The following is a 17349-nucleotide window of genomic DNA, read 5'->3' on the forward strand; positions in this document are numbered from 1 at the left end:
GGCATCCTAGGGTTCCATGAGAGGTCACTAGGGGTTCCCTGGGAGATCACAATTTATTTAAAAAATTATTTCAAATTCAGGCAACTTCACATTAAAGAGGTAAGTTTCATTCTTTATTTTTAGTTTAAGAACACTGTGAATGCACATATACAGGCCTACACATGAAACGAATGTAATAATTTTGTAACTTCTGGCCTATATTTGAGCCTGAATGTGCAGGGGTTCCCCGAGGCCTGAAAAATATTTCAAGGGTTCCTCCAGGATCAAACGGTTGAGAAAGACTGATGTAAGATATATAGAACAATCTTCCCCAGCTTCCAATTTGTTCCTATCCCCATCACTCTGAACTTAAGGACTAACTACCCCACCATTTGTTTTCAAGCGGACCAGAAATATACAAAATGGAATGTAGAGGCAAGCCGTGCTTTGAAGATGGACGAATCTCTGAGCAATTCTCCCATTCTGACGTCTAATCAGCTATTTGACCTCTGTGTTTATTTCTGAAAGTCCAGAAACATGTGAAGCCTGCCAAAGAATGTGTCTTATGTTTAAAAAAAACAACAGCCTTTACTGCTGCACTGGAGGAACAACAAATAAGGGTCTTTTTTTCATCGTTTAAATGGTATGTAACACTAGTTGTTTTCTCTTTATCCCATTTTCCGTTGCACTGCAAAATTGTAGTTCCCATGGCACTTTGGATACATTATTATACTGAGCCATTTCTTTTGGAGGAAAATCTAATTAACTGTGCCTGCCTGTGCTCAGCCTGCCAACTGCCTTGTTTTATAATTTCTGAACAACAACTGATGTATTAGTAGAACTGTCCCACAATAATGAGTGTATGCAAAGGTCAAGGTGAGGAGCATATCTGATGCTTCCTTATTATCATAGCAATTACAGCAATGATATCTACATGCCTCAAATCTTGTCTAAAATTAATTGTCTTAATTAACCTTCACTCTCTCAGCATTGCTCCCTTTAATTTTAGCCAAATCTCTTGAACACAGTCACTGGCTGTGTTCACTTAACACATTTAACTTGGTCAGATAAAGACCAAGTAGCTGCATTTGTAAGGTATGGAAATTTTGTTAGAATTAAGTTTGCCAACGTTTTAGCGGGAGGCTTGTTATGTTTCTGGTGATGTAATATGTTTGCATCCAGCCTTTTTTGTTAGTTTATCATTTAATGTATTACATTTTTAAAAATGGATTAATTCAGTTAAATGCATTGAACTTAGACACACACTAAGTCATGCTGTTTCTTTGGTTCTGGTTTAGACTATTTGGTGAACTACAAACTATAGTTTGTAGAACATAGGTTGTAAAAAGGGTTTACGGTATAGATGATCAATGATACAGTCATTTTGGCTATTTACTGGATTACAGTAAAAACAATCCATGGCTTAGTACAATGGATGAACCCAGCTACTAGCTAGAAGAGGGAGAAGCCCAGGGACTTGAAAGCCACTTGATGCTGAATTATTTTATTAAAAGTAAATAAGCTTATCTCAATGCATCTTTGTCCTCAGTCTATTTTCATTTAAAGGCTTTCTACGAACAGTCAGTTCTGATCTTTGGGAAGACAAATGTATCCATTTCCCAGCAATCTGCTGGATGAGGAAGAAGAGTGGAGATGGGGTGGGTGAGAACGATAGGTCAGAAGAATGCAGAGAGAAGATGTGATGCCTTCACTTTCGTCCCTACCCTTGTTCACCACAGGCTTCAATCCTACTACCTGTCATGAGTAAGGATGGTGAGCAGGGGGCTCCTTTCCAGACTGTTAAGCGCATGCGTAGCACTGAGGAATTGGTGAGCCATTCCAAGAGGCACAGATTGGGACCGCCTTAACCTGCGGGGTTGATATGGCTGGGTTTTCCCACGCTTGTTCAGTTTGTTAGGATTACTGTTATGTATTAGCAATAAAACATTAGAGAACAGTTCCCTGTCTCAGAGTGTTTCCTGGGAGTCAGGACACTACCCACTACTACCATACAGAAAAGCTAGTGAAAATCTTTTCTACAGAAAAACCTATCTACTCTATCATATAAGATAATGCACATGAAGGCTTCCCAATCGCTGCCATATCATGGGAAGTATGAAAACTCATTAACAGGAGCAACCTACATTTAACATAAGGTATGATTATTCCTCAGATGCATCTATATTCCTGACTATTATGGATTTGTTATGTAAAATAAGTATACAAAAAAGTCCCTTCCAAAACAAGAACAATAATAATCCAAAATACCCTTCCCCCATTTCAATAGGTATAGCAGGTAAGTATGTTAGAACCCTTCCTTCCTTCTTTGTCTTCTTCCACCCAGCAAATGTGCTGGGGCATCTCTGCTATGCAACAGGAATGACGAGGATACCATTTTTGGTGATATCATCACAGAATCACTGGAAAGCTGAGTCACAATCTGCATGTGACTACAGTGAGGGGCTGAGTTTTCTTTCAGTGTTGGAGTATGGATAATTTTCATAAAGGTCCCTCTTTCTTTTCTCCCAGAATGCAGGTCCTATATCCAACTTCTATGCTTTTTGCTGAATAGGAGACAGATATGCAGTTTGTATCATTTGCACTGAATCCTGGGGCTTTTATTCAACAAAATGGACCAATTCTGCATGAGATGTAACCCTGTACAGAGTCAGAGCTGGGATATCTCCAGAATTAGATGGTCTTCTCACTCAAAGCCACTCCATCTTGTGACTGAGTCTGAATCTGTTGTCCCCTATCCAGATCTGGGACAGATTTTCAACCATATCCCTTGTCCTGCTAGAAGCAAAATAGATTGCTGGGTATCATTAGCATACTGATGATACCTAACTCTGTGCCAATGGCTTCATGCAGATGCTAAATAGGAGGTGAGAGACTGTTGATCCCTGTGAAATTATGCTACAGGAAGTCATGTTTCAACAATGTTAGCAAAACATCTTAGTAACAGTTTGACAATAGAACCAATTAGTAACGATGGCCTTCCCTTCCTGGATCTCTTCAACTGGAGGCTAGACAGCTATTTGTAAGGAATGTTTTAATTTGAATTTTTGCAGTTTAGACAAGATGACCTAATGTTCTCTTGTAACTCTATAATTCTATCATGCTCCATAGCCAGGACTGCACTACAGCCATGGATGTACAACTCCACAGCTATTTGGATATTCACGTGGGGGTGGGGGTGGGGTCCCTTAAGTGCAATTGTTCTGCATTTGAGAGAAGACAATTAAATGCACCTTTCTTTCTTTTTTTTTCTCCTAGTGCTCAGCTAAAAGAAAAAATCTTTGGGACAATGGCTTGGGATTCCCAGCTGAGTTTACTATGGGTAGAAAGAGGCAATGTATTTCCTATGGGCCCCAGCTATGCTTCCAGACACCCCCTTGATACCCATCAGGTACCACAGCTCCCTGCCCCATCTGATGTTCTTTCCTTGAATAAAATATTTAAATAGAAAACCAGCATACTGCAAAGCAAAGCACTCTTCTGGCATCCCTTTCAATTGCAATAATGCTTTGGGTCTTACAAAGTTTCCACGGAAATACGTAGCACAGAACATCCTATGGATCAAGTTAGTCTTATGGGTTAGGGTTTGTATCTATCTGTGCCCACCACTGCAGCCATTTTGTGAACAGGCAAATCTCTCATGGCAACTATATTTAGTGTACCAACATGTGCCCTTTAAATTCCAGATGTGTCCCAAAATGGAAGTCCAAAACAATTGTCTGCCCTGGATTAAAGTGGAGCAAACTAATTGTGGCCACCTATTGTTATTCTTTCAGTGGACTCTGGTTAAAAATGGCTCCCATTGTTAAGAAAGTCACTCTTCCCCAATAATAGTTCCCTAACTTTGGTGCAAAGTATGCTAGTTTCTAGAGAGCTAGTTTGGTGTAGTGGTTAAAGCACCAGGCTAGAAACCGGGAGACCATGAGTTCTAGTCCACCCTTGGGCACAAAGCCAGCTGGGTGACCTGGGGCCAGTCATTCTCTCTCAGCCCTAGGAAGGAGGCAATGGCAAACCACTTCTGAAAAACCTTGCCAGTCTAAGAAGTCTCCGAGAATTGGACATGATTGAATGGATTTTTTAAAAAAACACTAATTTCTATTACAAACTTCATTCTTTTATGTTTCTTTCATGCCTGCACTTTTCTTATATTATTAAGGGGGATTCAAATCCTTTCAGATAAGTATTATCTCCTGCCAAGCTACTCTGTTCTCTTCTGCAATTTATTTTTCTTCTGACTTCAAGGAGTTTAAAACAGAATGAGGGAACTGAAGCAAGAGATCAAGGTTTTGTACTTCTGCATTAACAACAGATACAGATTCCCTGAAGCAAATGGGTGGGTGGGGTCTAAGAAGCTCCTTGAACAAGTGCTTGGCTTTCTCCCTTGTTTCTACTACTTTCTTCTCTGTTTAGCCCTGTCTTTCTGCTAATATACAAATGCCCTGTTTATTCCAACTGATCAGAATCAGATATAAGGACTAACAGCTTGAATTGATTTAACTGCTAAGGTCAACATTTGTTGAAAGAAAATACACACATTGACTCTTCATCAAGTCTGGTGGGCAGAACTGGTCAGAACACCAGTAATCCAGTGCAGCCTTTTTTGTGTATCACCTAGAACATGTTTCATGTTGAGATTTTGACTGAAGCATTTAAATGACAGACCAGCAAAAGAAAAGTCAGTTGGATGGAGATTGGAAGAGGGAACTTTGGTAGATGTATCTTTTTTTGATCATGGCATAACAAGGTATATAGGAAAAGTTGGTCAGTGCAAGGATAATCTGCTTATCCATTCTTGGAGTAAAAAGATGCACCATTTAGATTGAATCAAATTATTCATTCAGTCGTATCCGACCCTTGGCGATTCCATAGGCCAGCTCTCTCCATGACTTCCAATCTTGTACAGCTTCTTTCAGTTGCTTTATATTTTGGGCTGTGTCTGCTTTGATTACATCCAACCAGCACATTCTCTGGTGTCCTCGTCATCTTTTGCCACTGACGGTTCCAAGCATAATGTCTTTCTCCAACAATGCTGATCTCATGACATGACCAAAGTAACTAAGTCTAAGTTTCATTATTTTTCCTTCTAATGACATGACTGGTTTTATGCGCTTCAACACTTCTTTATTATCTTTGCAGTCTGAGGGATGCGCAAGAGCCTCCTCCAACACCAGAGTTCAAATGAATCAATTTTCCTTCTGTCCAACTTTTTCATCATCCAACTTTCACAGCCATATGTAGTTATGGGGAACATGATAGTGCAGACTAGTCTACAGTTAGTCGTCAAGCATAGATCAGCCTTCCTTAATTTGTGGTCTTCCAAAGCATTGGACCTCAATCCCAACTGGCATGGCTATAGTCATGCCGGTTAGATATAATAGGAATTATATCCCATACTTCTGGAGGATTTTATATTACAGAAATCTGAGCTAATCTATTTTATTTACAAAAGTAATTTTGTCTCTTATTCCTAACAAGAACATTAGAAACTCTCTTATGTAAGTGATCCTATTTGTCTCTCTAGCTCCATGTTGCCTACTCTAATTGGTGCCAGCTCCCCAAGGTCACAGTCTTTTGCCATTACTTCCTAAGTAATCCACTCATGGAACTGGAGACATCAGGACTCAACTTCTATGTGTCAAGGTTCTACTGGTCACCTGTGACCAAATTCAGATAATTCTGTATATGTAGGATGACACCGAACCTTTTGTCTTCTATATCTGTTAAGGCTGCAGCTTTTGGAGAACTGGGAGATATGGTGGGCTGGGAAATGGCTAAAAAAACTGGGAAAGGTGGTTTCAGCACAACTACAGGGCACAGTCTGTTGTAGACTTCTAAGATATAATTCCAAAAACAAAATAAGTTAAAAATCTTAAAGGCCTTCACTGCACATAGCTTTCTAGATTATATTCATCAACATTTCCTGTTCTACATTTCTCATTCTGTGGATTCAAATAGCAGTGACATCCTGATCTGCTATAACAGATTCTAAAATCTGAGTCAAAGCACTTTGCCTCCTGCTTCAAATTTTGTGCCATACTGCACTTCCTAATAAGTTTCAAATTCCCAGTAGAATTTGCAAGTATATTATTAGTCTCATTTGTGTCTTCTTTTACACACTGCATTTTTTCCACCCAAACAGATCTCCTTTTATTGGTAATACATCTATTTTCACATTGTCATTTCTTGCTTCCAGGAAACCTGTATTTTCCATTCTTAATATTGTGATTGTGAATGTCAAAATGCCACCTGACAGATAATCTGAATGAATCTGTAGCCCTTGCTTCTTTTAACCATCTGTCTCTCTATTATGTGACAGAAACTCAAGCCAAGTGGCTGACATGTGCTAAGAACAAAATTAAATTGTCTTACCAACACTGAATTGACCCTGATTCTGTGCCAGCTGATGTAGCTTACTTAATACGACTTTTTTTCAGTATGAGGATTAAAAAAAAAAAAGCAGGGAACATCATCTGAAAAAATGAAATGTCTGAAAGACCTTAATTTGTTTGTTTGTTTTTAGTATGTCCATGGAAAATGAAGAAAAAGACAATTTTTTTTCCAATGAAATTTAGATGGACCATAATTAATTTAGGTAGTATAGTATTCGGAAATTCCATTTCCCTTGTCTTCATATTTTTGCAAATCTGGCAAGAAGATTTTCTTTCTCATTTCTGCAGGTCTACCCAAGCTCAGATATGTATCCTGGTACATATTTTTTCATATATTCTTCCAAATTTTACCTAACCTACAATATTTCTTCCAGCAAATTTTCCTCAATATAATGCCTTTTTATACATTATTTTCATGAGCTCCACCTACTTCTCATACTTTTAAAACTTATTGGTGAATTGCATTGCAAAATTCAGAGCTGTACAGAAATTAAATAATAATTGAATTTTGGTTTTTGTATGTGTTTAAAAATGCACCGTTAGGTACTGTATGTTGCATTCAAATGCACACTAAATGAATTTTTCACCCAATCATAGTGGTAAGTAGAGTTGTCACTTCTTGTTCATTAGGACAAGAAAATGCATCTTCAAAGCAAGAGACAAAAAAGTCATAGGTTTGTGTACAACTGGTATATGCTAACTTAAAAATGAAGATGCATAATAGTGGCAAAATCTGCCAGAAGACCTATGTGCCTCCTTAGTCTGCTGCAGAGAAGCTAAATGTTTATGGGCAAGGCCCTCGCAGTCTCTCCCTGCAGTATCCCTGTATTTGGACTGAACAGTCCTCCAAGATTCTCCAATGGAAGACTATCCTCTTCCCGTGAGGATACTCAGCCACTCTAGTTGAAAGGGCAGGGGAGATATATTTTAGAAGCTCAACCCAGTGATAATTAACACTGATCAATAAGTTTTAATTTCCCTTCCTCTCTGGTGACAGTGATTAAAAATATTTTTAAATAAATTTGGGCAGCAGTTGCCAGATATAAGCATTAATGTTTTCATACAGTCTCACCAGTGATTCCCTCCATCACACATAAAACATAATCCCTCTTCAAGCATTTACCTGACCATGTGAAGAGCTTCAAAAGGGGCACAGAACCATGCTGAATTCCATGTCCAGCCCCCTACTATTCCTGCTCATCTCAGAGTTCTGAAAGAGAGGTGTTCTCATGTTGGTTGGCAAGTAATATTTACATTCTAGCAAACACAGCTACAACTCTTCAGATCTCCCAGCTGGAGGTTTGGAGAAAGAAGGTGGTGGGACCAGCAAGTGCATTCAGTTCTCTGTCCATCTTAAATTCCTCCAGGCATTCAGCAGAGACCCTGGAGAGTACCATGGTTTGAACACAATATCTCTTCTTCTGCAGCCAAACTCATGCTTTGTTTCTTGAAATTCTGAACAAGTCTGGCCATCCTGTGTCTTCTCTACAGTAAGATCTGAGCACACAGTCGCATGCTTCTTGTTTGGTTTCCTGTCAGATCTTTAAGAGTCTGCATAGTCACAAACTCTCCAGTTTACTCATCATTGTAAACAGTGACACTTTCTTTGGAAAGATGTAAGCTCTTCTGTTTGAAGAAAATAAGTGTATTGCATTGCTCTTTGCTAAAGCAAGGCAGTATTAATATACAGTGCAAGAGTGCAAAGAGGGGCTTAGAGCCCAAAGAAGGATCAACTAGGTTGATATTCTAGATCAGTGTTTCTCAGCCTAGGCAACTTTAAGACATGTGGACTTAACTCCCAGAATTCCCCAGCCACTGTTCTAGATGCTCTACCTGAGAGACTTCCCCCGTTCTCTTTTTAGAAGGCCTAAGTAAGGCTGAAAGTACATCTGCCTGAAAACTCAGTAAGTCATTGCCATTTTGTATAGCACCCTTTCACAATTCGGCATCTTCCAGGTATTTTGAGTTACAACTCCTATGCAGCATAATCAGTGTTCAGAGGTAATGGGGATTATTGTCCAAAACTTTTGGAGTGTGCCTGACTTAGGAAAACTGATATAGAAATGATAAAGTTACATTGAAGTAGGGTGTCTACAGCAAAATTGGCAAGTTGGTTGATGGAGCATCACTATTGAAGCCGCACCCTTCAAAATGTGTATTCAAAAGAAATGGGGCTTGCACCATCACGCTCCATCTACCATCTTGCTGACTTCAACACACACACACCCACACCACAAGTACTGAAGGGTCTAAGCAATCTTTTGGGCTGGGACTTTGGGAATGTGCATGCACAGGTACAAATACACAATCATGTACAGCCATATACATTCGCACAGACAATCCTAGGATACACAAAATACTTTCTCCCTATAGAAGCATATATCACCTTTGCTCCCAACTGCCCAGTTAAAAGCACACATTTCCCCCCAGTGTAGGCTTTGCCGTAAGGCACAGAGCAATCCTCTGAAAGCTGCCAAACAGCTGATCAGCACAGAATGCTTTGTACCGTTTTCCATAATGGTTCCTTAGCCTGATGTTCAGCTTTATCAAAAATTCTATTTCCTATCTTTTTGCCTGTCAGAGTCCAAGTAGATGCCTGTCCTCAAGAAAAACAGGCTTGCTTGGTAAATTGTAATAAATTTTCTTTTATTCCATTCTTCAGCTTTCTCCTATATGCCTCTCCTAACCACAACTTCAAACACACATGGACACCATGAACTGAGCTACAAGGTTGATTTCTCACAATGTACAGTAACTTGTCCCTGTCTTTCCCGAATTGTAGCTGGGTTATATTTCACAACATTCAAGTCCAGCATGACCAGTAGTCAGAAAGACAGGAGTTGTTATCCAATAATATCAGGGTATCCATGGTTGGAAAAGGTTGCTTACGGCTAGGCTTAAAAACAAGGTAGCTATTTCTTAAAACAGAGAGGAAGGGGAAAAGGGAAATCAAAATAAGGAAAAGGAAAAATGAGGACATGGAATGTATAAAGTTCACATCTGCTAATCTATATGTATAAATGCAGATATACTTTCTCTCCCTACTAAAAAGACTGCGATCTGTTAACCTGGATGCTGGATCATTCTCCTCCCTGGATTCTAGCTGTTAATAGGCAGTTTCTAAGCCGGTGCTCACAGAGGTGCAGTTCAAAATGTTTAGACTCAAGACATAATGGTCTTCTGGCAGGGAGGGTGGCTTTTTAGTTGGAATTGTGTTTTACTTCAAACCGTGAAGGAGGGGGAGATCTTGTGCCTGAATTTGTGCACCAAAGTCCTGCTTCAATGGCACCATTTAATCATCTCCTTTCTTATGGTGCTTTGTCTTTAAAACCAGATTTAGACTGGCCATCCCTTGAACAAAAGGTGGCCTCAGAGAGAAGGTGTGTAAGGCTTTACAGACAAAAATCAAAGTCATGACACATCTAAGGAACTTGCAATATAACATTTATTACAGTATCACTTTTTTCACTTCTGCAATCTGACACTCTGCAGATTGTATCAGCACTACAATCCCCATTTCCAGCAACGACCATCTGGAGATGAGGGAAAGTTGACATTGACTGACTTGGTGTAGGAATATCTGTGGGGAAATAGTTCAGATGTCATCCCATGGAATCAAAAGGCTTTTTTTATTAACAATAATAATTCTGGTATGAAACCGACCACAGACAAGTTCCCCCGTTGTCATCATTAAAGGCTGGTCTTCAATCATATTCCTATTAACACACTTCACAGGGATTCCTTTCTGTATTATACCAATGCAATGGAATTGGAATGGAATCCAACGAGAAAGGTGAAACATGGCGGCTTCTTTGCAATTACAAATTAAATAAGGTTATAGTTTCAAGGCCAAAAATTACATCTTAAAAAAACCAAGTTGTCTCAGGCCACCCATAACACTAATTCCTCTCTTTTAGCTTTTTAAAGGTGAATTAATAGTGTCAGGTTTGGTTCTTTGTTCTTGTAAGTACTCTAAATTCCATAAAAAGGTTAGCTCTAGTTCTGGCCTGTCCAGAAAAAGAGGAGGAAAGGGGAGTCTGTTAATTCTGGATCATGGGAAAACGTTTTTCTAATCGAGGCTGCTAGACATAAACTACCTACCATCTGGGATAAAGAAATAATATTTCAATACTCCATGGCATTAATTTGGAGTCCTTTCAAATATCACATATAGCCTGTGGAAATATTGTCCTACAATAAATTCACTGGTCTACTGTATGTTGGTAAAAAATATTCAGTGAGGCTGCATTCCTATACATACTAATCTGGGAATAAGCACTACTGAATAGCTTCTGTGCAGCTTAGTTCCCAGTAAATATTCGTAGTATTGCATTGGTAGGTCTTGTTTTCATGCCATGTGCAGACTCATCTAACCAGCAAATCAGCCTCTGCATATCAATTATCCAAGCCAAGTATTCAAGATGATATCAGTCTTCAGGAATTTGTTGCCTTCCCCATCTATTTCATTACTTTGATGCATTTACTTAATCATGGATTGTTGAATGGGCCCCAGTAGCTTAGTTCACACATAATAATAATCCATAAATCCTGGTTACAAAGCAGAATGCTTGAGGTCATGCATCTTCCTAAACCAAACCCAAATAAATCACATTATAACGTAGTATGATGGGTGACTCAAATCCTTGTGTCTCTGAAATAGTTGATTGTTTCTCTCTCTCTCTCTCTCTCTCTCACACACACACACACACACACACAAACACTTATTCACTAGGAAGGTCACCTTCTCAAGCTGATCCCTTTTGTCTTCCAAGCCAGCCTGTGACAATTAGTTTCCATACAAGGACACTCTTTTGGCTTTCACAGGTCATTATCAAGTAATTTGTCTGAAAAGGATACAGCCAGGCCAGCTTTTATAACAATATAACTACATTAATTACAGAGAGAGAAAATATAAAAGTTAGTTTTAGGATACCTACTATGGTTATAAAACATTCAAGTGGGGGGTTGCAGTATATATATAATAAGCAGTTTTCCTAATAGGTCTGTGCAGCAGATGCAAAGCCAACATTCAGTTGTGTAATCTGAGGCAGCAATGCAAACATTATGGATTAGACAACTTTTTGTAATATGAGAGAGAGAGAGAGATGCATATCCTTTAATTTATGACATTTTCACAAAGACAGCTTCCTTTTAATGCTGTGGAGGGCACCAACCCCTACTTAGTGCAAGCATCCCTGACAGATGTCTCTCTTGCCTCTGCTTGAACTGTCCCCCTCAGTAAATGGTTCCACTGTTGACCTGCTCTTACTGTTGAGCAGTGTTGTTGCTTTTTCCCCAATTTCATTCTGTCCCTGCTACTACTAAAATCTGATCAGCATTCCCACTGTATTCTACAGGATCCCAACAATATTTTTTTAACTACCTTTCTTCCTAACATTCCACTTGTTTGGCAACACTCTCTTCTGATCTCCATCTTCATTATTTGTTTAATTTATGTAATTTCCATTTTTCCACTGGCAAAATCACCTCCATGTAATAAGCTAAGACCAAGACATTCTAAATAAAGTCAAAACAATTAAATATGTAGAATGAATATGAAATCCATTAAAGGTAAATAAAAGTAAAGTCTTCAAGTTGATCTTGGCTCCATTGATTTTAGGGACATGGATATCTATTCCTAACCATGATGATACCAAAATGTTAAAATTTGCATTGTCACCAAGCTCTGCCATTTCGTACTTGTGTCATGGCATCACAGGCAAGAAAAGAAGAGGTAGAATGCATGCTTTGTCATTCTCTTCCCCTCCCTCCCTTCTGCAGATGTTTACGATCATGCAGTTTTTTTGACAATGGTATGTAAGTTGTTTGCAATTGCATTCTTTCAGGATATTTTTTCAATTTTGTAGTCTAACCTACTGCCCTGGGATTTCCTAACAGTCTCCCATCCAAGCTTACTAATTAGTTCCAACTTTGCTTAGCTTTTCAAAATCAGATAAGGTTGTTTAAGGACTCCCACAAGATAAAAGCATTGAAAACTATACCATAATAGGCTAGCAAAGATAAAACCCAGATCATCAGTCAAACCTCCGAAACTTTAGGAATTTAAACCACCTACTCCAGTATTGGGTCCCCCCTGCAATTAGGATCCTGAAGGAAAGCACTGGCTAGTTTGACCATTCCTTAATGTCCTTAACGCTCAGCTCTTATAGCCTTGCACAATCAAGATCCTAAATGGTGGGAGGAGCTTATGCAGGCTGTCAGAGGGGATAGTGCAAGCCAGTACAGTTTATACCTCCTTCCCAAGACTCTAATAAAATGGGCACAGTAAAGAATGGACGAATTCTGAAATAAGGGGAGGGTAGGTTTTTGAGCAATAAAATGTAAATATTTAATCTCTATCAGCCTGTCATAACATAGGATCCTAATCAATGAAAGGCAAAAGAGGATTCCATTACCTTCTATGGGAAAACTCAGAAAGACCAGAAGCTGGAGTTAGCAGGGAGATTAGACTTTCCACTAGGAAAAGTAAAGAAAGTACTGTAAGCGATGTAGATGCTGCAGCTATTATAAATAAACTAAATGAATGTTGTTTAACTGAGTCTCAAGTTCATTTATATAAAATGAACAGCCATTGACTGAACTTCTCTAATACTATAAAAATTAACTGACTGATTGCAAAGAGCTAAATAGCTTTCAAGAAACATTTTGGATATAATAGTGTAGGGTAAAATCTGATAAAGACAAAGAAGCAGAGAGGCACAACAACCAATAATCAGCTATGAGTCTAATTGTGTAAATGGAGAATACGACTGCATGACTGGTGTGCATGATTGCACTGAAATGCCTTATTTTTGTTGTTTATTCGTTTAGTCGCTTCCGACTCTTCGTGACTTCATGGACCAGCCCACGCCAGAGCTTCCTGTCGGTCGTCAACACCCTCAGCTCCCCCAGGGACGAGTCCGTCACCTCTAGAATATCATCCATCCACCTTGCCCTTGGTCGGCCCCTCTTCCTTTTGCCCTCCACTCTCCCTAGCATCAGCATCTTCTCCAGGGTGTCCTGTCTTTTCATTATGTGGCCAAAGTATTTCAGTTTTGCCTTTAATATCATTCCCTCAAGTGAGCAGTCTGGCTTGATTTCCTGGAGGATGGACTGGTTTGATCTTCCTGCAGTCCAAGGCACTCTCAGAATTTTCCTCCAACACCACAGTTCAAAAGCATCGATCTTCCTTCTCTCAGCCTTCCTTATGGTCCAGCTCTCGCAGCCATATGTTACTACGGGGAACACCATTGCTTTAACTATGCGGACCTTTGTTGTCAGCGTGATGTCTCTGCTCTTAATTATTTTATCGAGATTTGTCATTGCTCTTCTCCCAAGGATTAAGCGTCTTCTGATTTCCTGACTGCAATCAGCATCTGCAGTAATCTTTGCACCTAGAAATACAAAGTCTTTCACTGCTTCTACATTTTCTCCCTCTATTTGCCAGTTATCAAGCTGGTTGCCATAATCTTGGTTTTTTTGAGGTTTAACTGCAAGCCAGCTTTTGCACTTTCTTCTTTCACCTTCATCGTAAGGCTCCTCAATTCCTCTTCGCTTTCAGCCATCAAAGTGGTATCATCTGCATATCTGAGATTGTTAATGTTTCCTCCAGCGATTTTAACTCCACCCTTGGATTCCTCAAGCCCAGCAAGTCGCATGATGTGTACTGCGTACAAGTTGAATAGGTAGGGTGAGAGTATACAACCCTGCTGCATTCCTTTCCCAATCTTAAACCAGTCCGTTGTTCCGTGGTCTGTTCTTACTGTTGCTACTTGGTTGTTATACAGATTCTTCAGGAGGCAGACAAGATGACTTGGTATCCCCATACCGCTAAGAACTTGCCACAATTTGTTATGGTCCACACAGTCAAAGGCTTTAGAATAGTCAATAAAACAGAAATAGACGTTTTTCTGAAACTCCCTGGCTTTTTCCATTATCCATCGGATATTGGCAATTTGGTCCCTAATTCCTCTGCCTTTTCTAAACCCAGCTTGTACATCTGGCAATTCTTGCTCCATGAATTGCTGAAGTCTACCTTGCAGGATCTTGAGCATTACCTTACTGGCATGTGAAATGAGTGCCACTGTTCGATAGTTTGAACATTCTTTAGTGTTTCCCTTTTTTGGTATGGGGATATAAGTTGATTTTTTCCAGTCTGATGGCCATTCCTGTTTTTTCCAAATGTGCTGGCATATAGCATGCATTACCTTGACAGCATCATCTTGCAAGATTTTGAACAGTTCAGCTGGGATGCCGTCGTCTCCTGCTGCCTTGTTATTAGCAATGCCTCTTAAGGCCCATTCAACTTCACTCTTCAGGATGTTTGGCTCTAGCTCACTGACCACACCGTCAAAGCTATCCCCGATATTGTTATCCTTCCTATACAGGTCTTCCGTATATTCTTGCCACCTTTTCTTGATCTCTTCTTCTGTTAGGTCCTTGCCATCTTTGTTTTTGATCATACCCATTTTGGCCTGGAATTTACCTCCGATGTTTCTAATTTTCTGGAAGAGGTCTCTTGTCCTTCCTATTCTATTGTCTTCTTCCACTGCCGCACATTGCTTGTTTAAAAATAATTCCTTATCTCTTCTGGCTTACCTCTGGAATTATAGATGTCTGCCACCTTTGGCTGCAAAGGATGTAGTCAATCTGATTTCAGTGTTGTCCATCTGGTGAAGTCCATGTATAAAGCCGTCTCTTAGGTTGCTGGAAGAGAGTGTTTGTTATGCAGAGTGAGTTGTCTTGGCAAAATTCTATCAGCCTATGTCCTGCTTCGTTTTGTTCTCCCAGGCCATACTTACCTGTAATTCCAGGTGTCATTTGACTGCCCACCTTAGCATTCCAGTCTCCCGTGATGAAAATAACATCTCTTTTAGGCGTGTTGTCCAGTAGGTGCTGCAGATCCTCATAGAACTGCTCTACTTCAGCTTCTTCAGCATCTGTCATTGGGGCGTATATTTGGATCACTGTGATGTTAGATGGCTTGCCCTGAATTTGAATTGAGATTATTCTGTCATTTTTTGGATTGTATCCAAGCACTGCTTTAGCCACTTCACTATTAATTATGAAGGCTGCTCCATTTCTTCTGTGGTCCTCTTGTCCACAGTAGTAGATCTGGTGGTCATTTGATGTGAAGTGGCCCATTCCAGTCCATTTCAGTTCACTGACGTCCAAAATGTCTATCTTTAATCTTGACATCTCGCCAATAACCACATCCAATTTGCCCTGGCTCATAGATCTTACATTCCAGGTTCCAATGGTGTGTTGATCCTTAGAATATCAGATTCGCCGTTCACCACCAGCACCGTTGGCCGCTAGCCGTCCTTTCGGCTTTGAGCTAGCTGCGTCATCACGTCTGGGCTAGTTGAACTCATCCTCTGTTCCTCCCCAGTAGCATTTTGACCATCTTCCAACCTGGGGGTCTCGTCTTCCGATGGTATACCGACATATCTCTGGTTGTACTGATCCATTTAGTTTTCACGGCAAGAATACTGGGGTGGGTTGCCATTACCTTCCCCAGGGATCGCATTTAGTCTGACCTCTCTATCATGACCTTCCCATCTTGGGTGGCCCTTCACGGTTTAGCTCATGGCATCATTGAGGTGCTCAAGCTCCAGCACCACGACAAGGCAACGATCCTTTGCTGAAGGAAATGCCTTATAGGTTTGTGAAATTTCTGTGCCCTAATGATGTGAGTGCTGTGTATAGTTTAGTAAGTGGCAAGAGTGCAAATAATTGATGGAAATTGTGTGTGCGCGTGTGTATGTGTACAGTATGTACATAAGAAAGATAATGTGAATAGGTGAGTCCTTGCAAATAAAACAAATATACGCATCTCGGTTTCTGTGTCTGTGTTTTATGTGTGTGTGTGTGTGTGTGTATCTCCCTAACACTATCTTCAGGTAGCATTGTGTCTCAGCTAGCTGACTTTCAGATGCTGGGCAGAGTCAAGCCTGATTAGGACTTGAACTGGAGAGTATTAGGAAATACCAGCATTTAGACTGGGAAGTCAAAAGACATCTCAGAAGACAATGGCCAACCATGTCTTACTGTCAACGAAACTGCATGGTTGTAGCCATTTAATCCCTGGGAATCAATCCTGACTTGAGGGCATCTTTATCTTCACCATATATAGCATGGAGGAATTACCATGTAGGGTTATGAAAAAGGAAGGATTGTTTCTTATACAGTTTATCAGGTAAACCATATCTGATACTACATATTCATAGAAAGGTAATAGAAAGCCGCTGAGGTAAAAGGTAAAATAAACAAAAAGCCTTGCATCTCATTTTATTAGAGAAAGTATCCAAATTCCACAATATAAGAAGAGCAAAATCAAACCTGAAAAAGCCACATAAGTGATTCATTTGCAGTTTTGGAACAAGGAAGCATCCTGCAAGGCTTTCCAATCAAATAGCATTAGCTCCATCTCAAATTTAAATATATGACTTGCAGATTCAAGGGAAAAAATGAAAAATTGGCTCAGTTGAAATAAGAATGCGTATAAACATGGATAAATCTCGAGTCCATTAGCTCTGGCATCCTGCCACACACTCCTTCCAGTAATTCATAATGCACAATTATTAGTATGGAAGGCTACAGGCAAAAAAAGAAAGTAAACAAGCACTAAGCAAATAATGTAAAACCAAATTTCTTGACCCTGAAAAACAGAAATGTTGACCTCAGTACTGAGGAGACTTCAAGGTGGCAAAGGGATTCTACCAGTCAGAGTGTGTTTATGTTTTTTGGAACTGATCAAGCATCGATACATCAAATTTTGTCATATATTCATTCTGTTGTTTGAGACAAGAAACAAGATAGCAGACTTTCCTGTTCCAAATAAGAAAAGCTGATCAAAGAACTAGGTGAATATTATTTCACTCCTGGTGATGGGTGGCATTCTTCCTCGCGCTCAGGAGCAGAGGGCCAGTTTAGGAGAGAAGAGAATATGTGTACATGCAGC

This window comes from Candoia aspera, chromosome 3, assembly GCF_035149785.1.
Source record: "Candoia aspera isolate rCanAsp1 chromosome 3, rCanAsp1.hap2, whole genome shotgun sequence".
NCBI lineage: Eukaryota > Metazoa > Chordata > Lepidosauria > Squamata > Boidae > Candoia > Candoia aspera.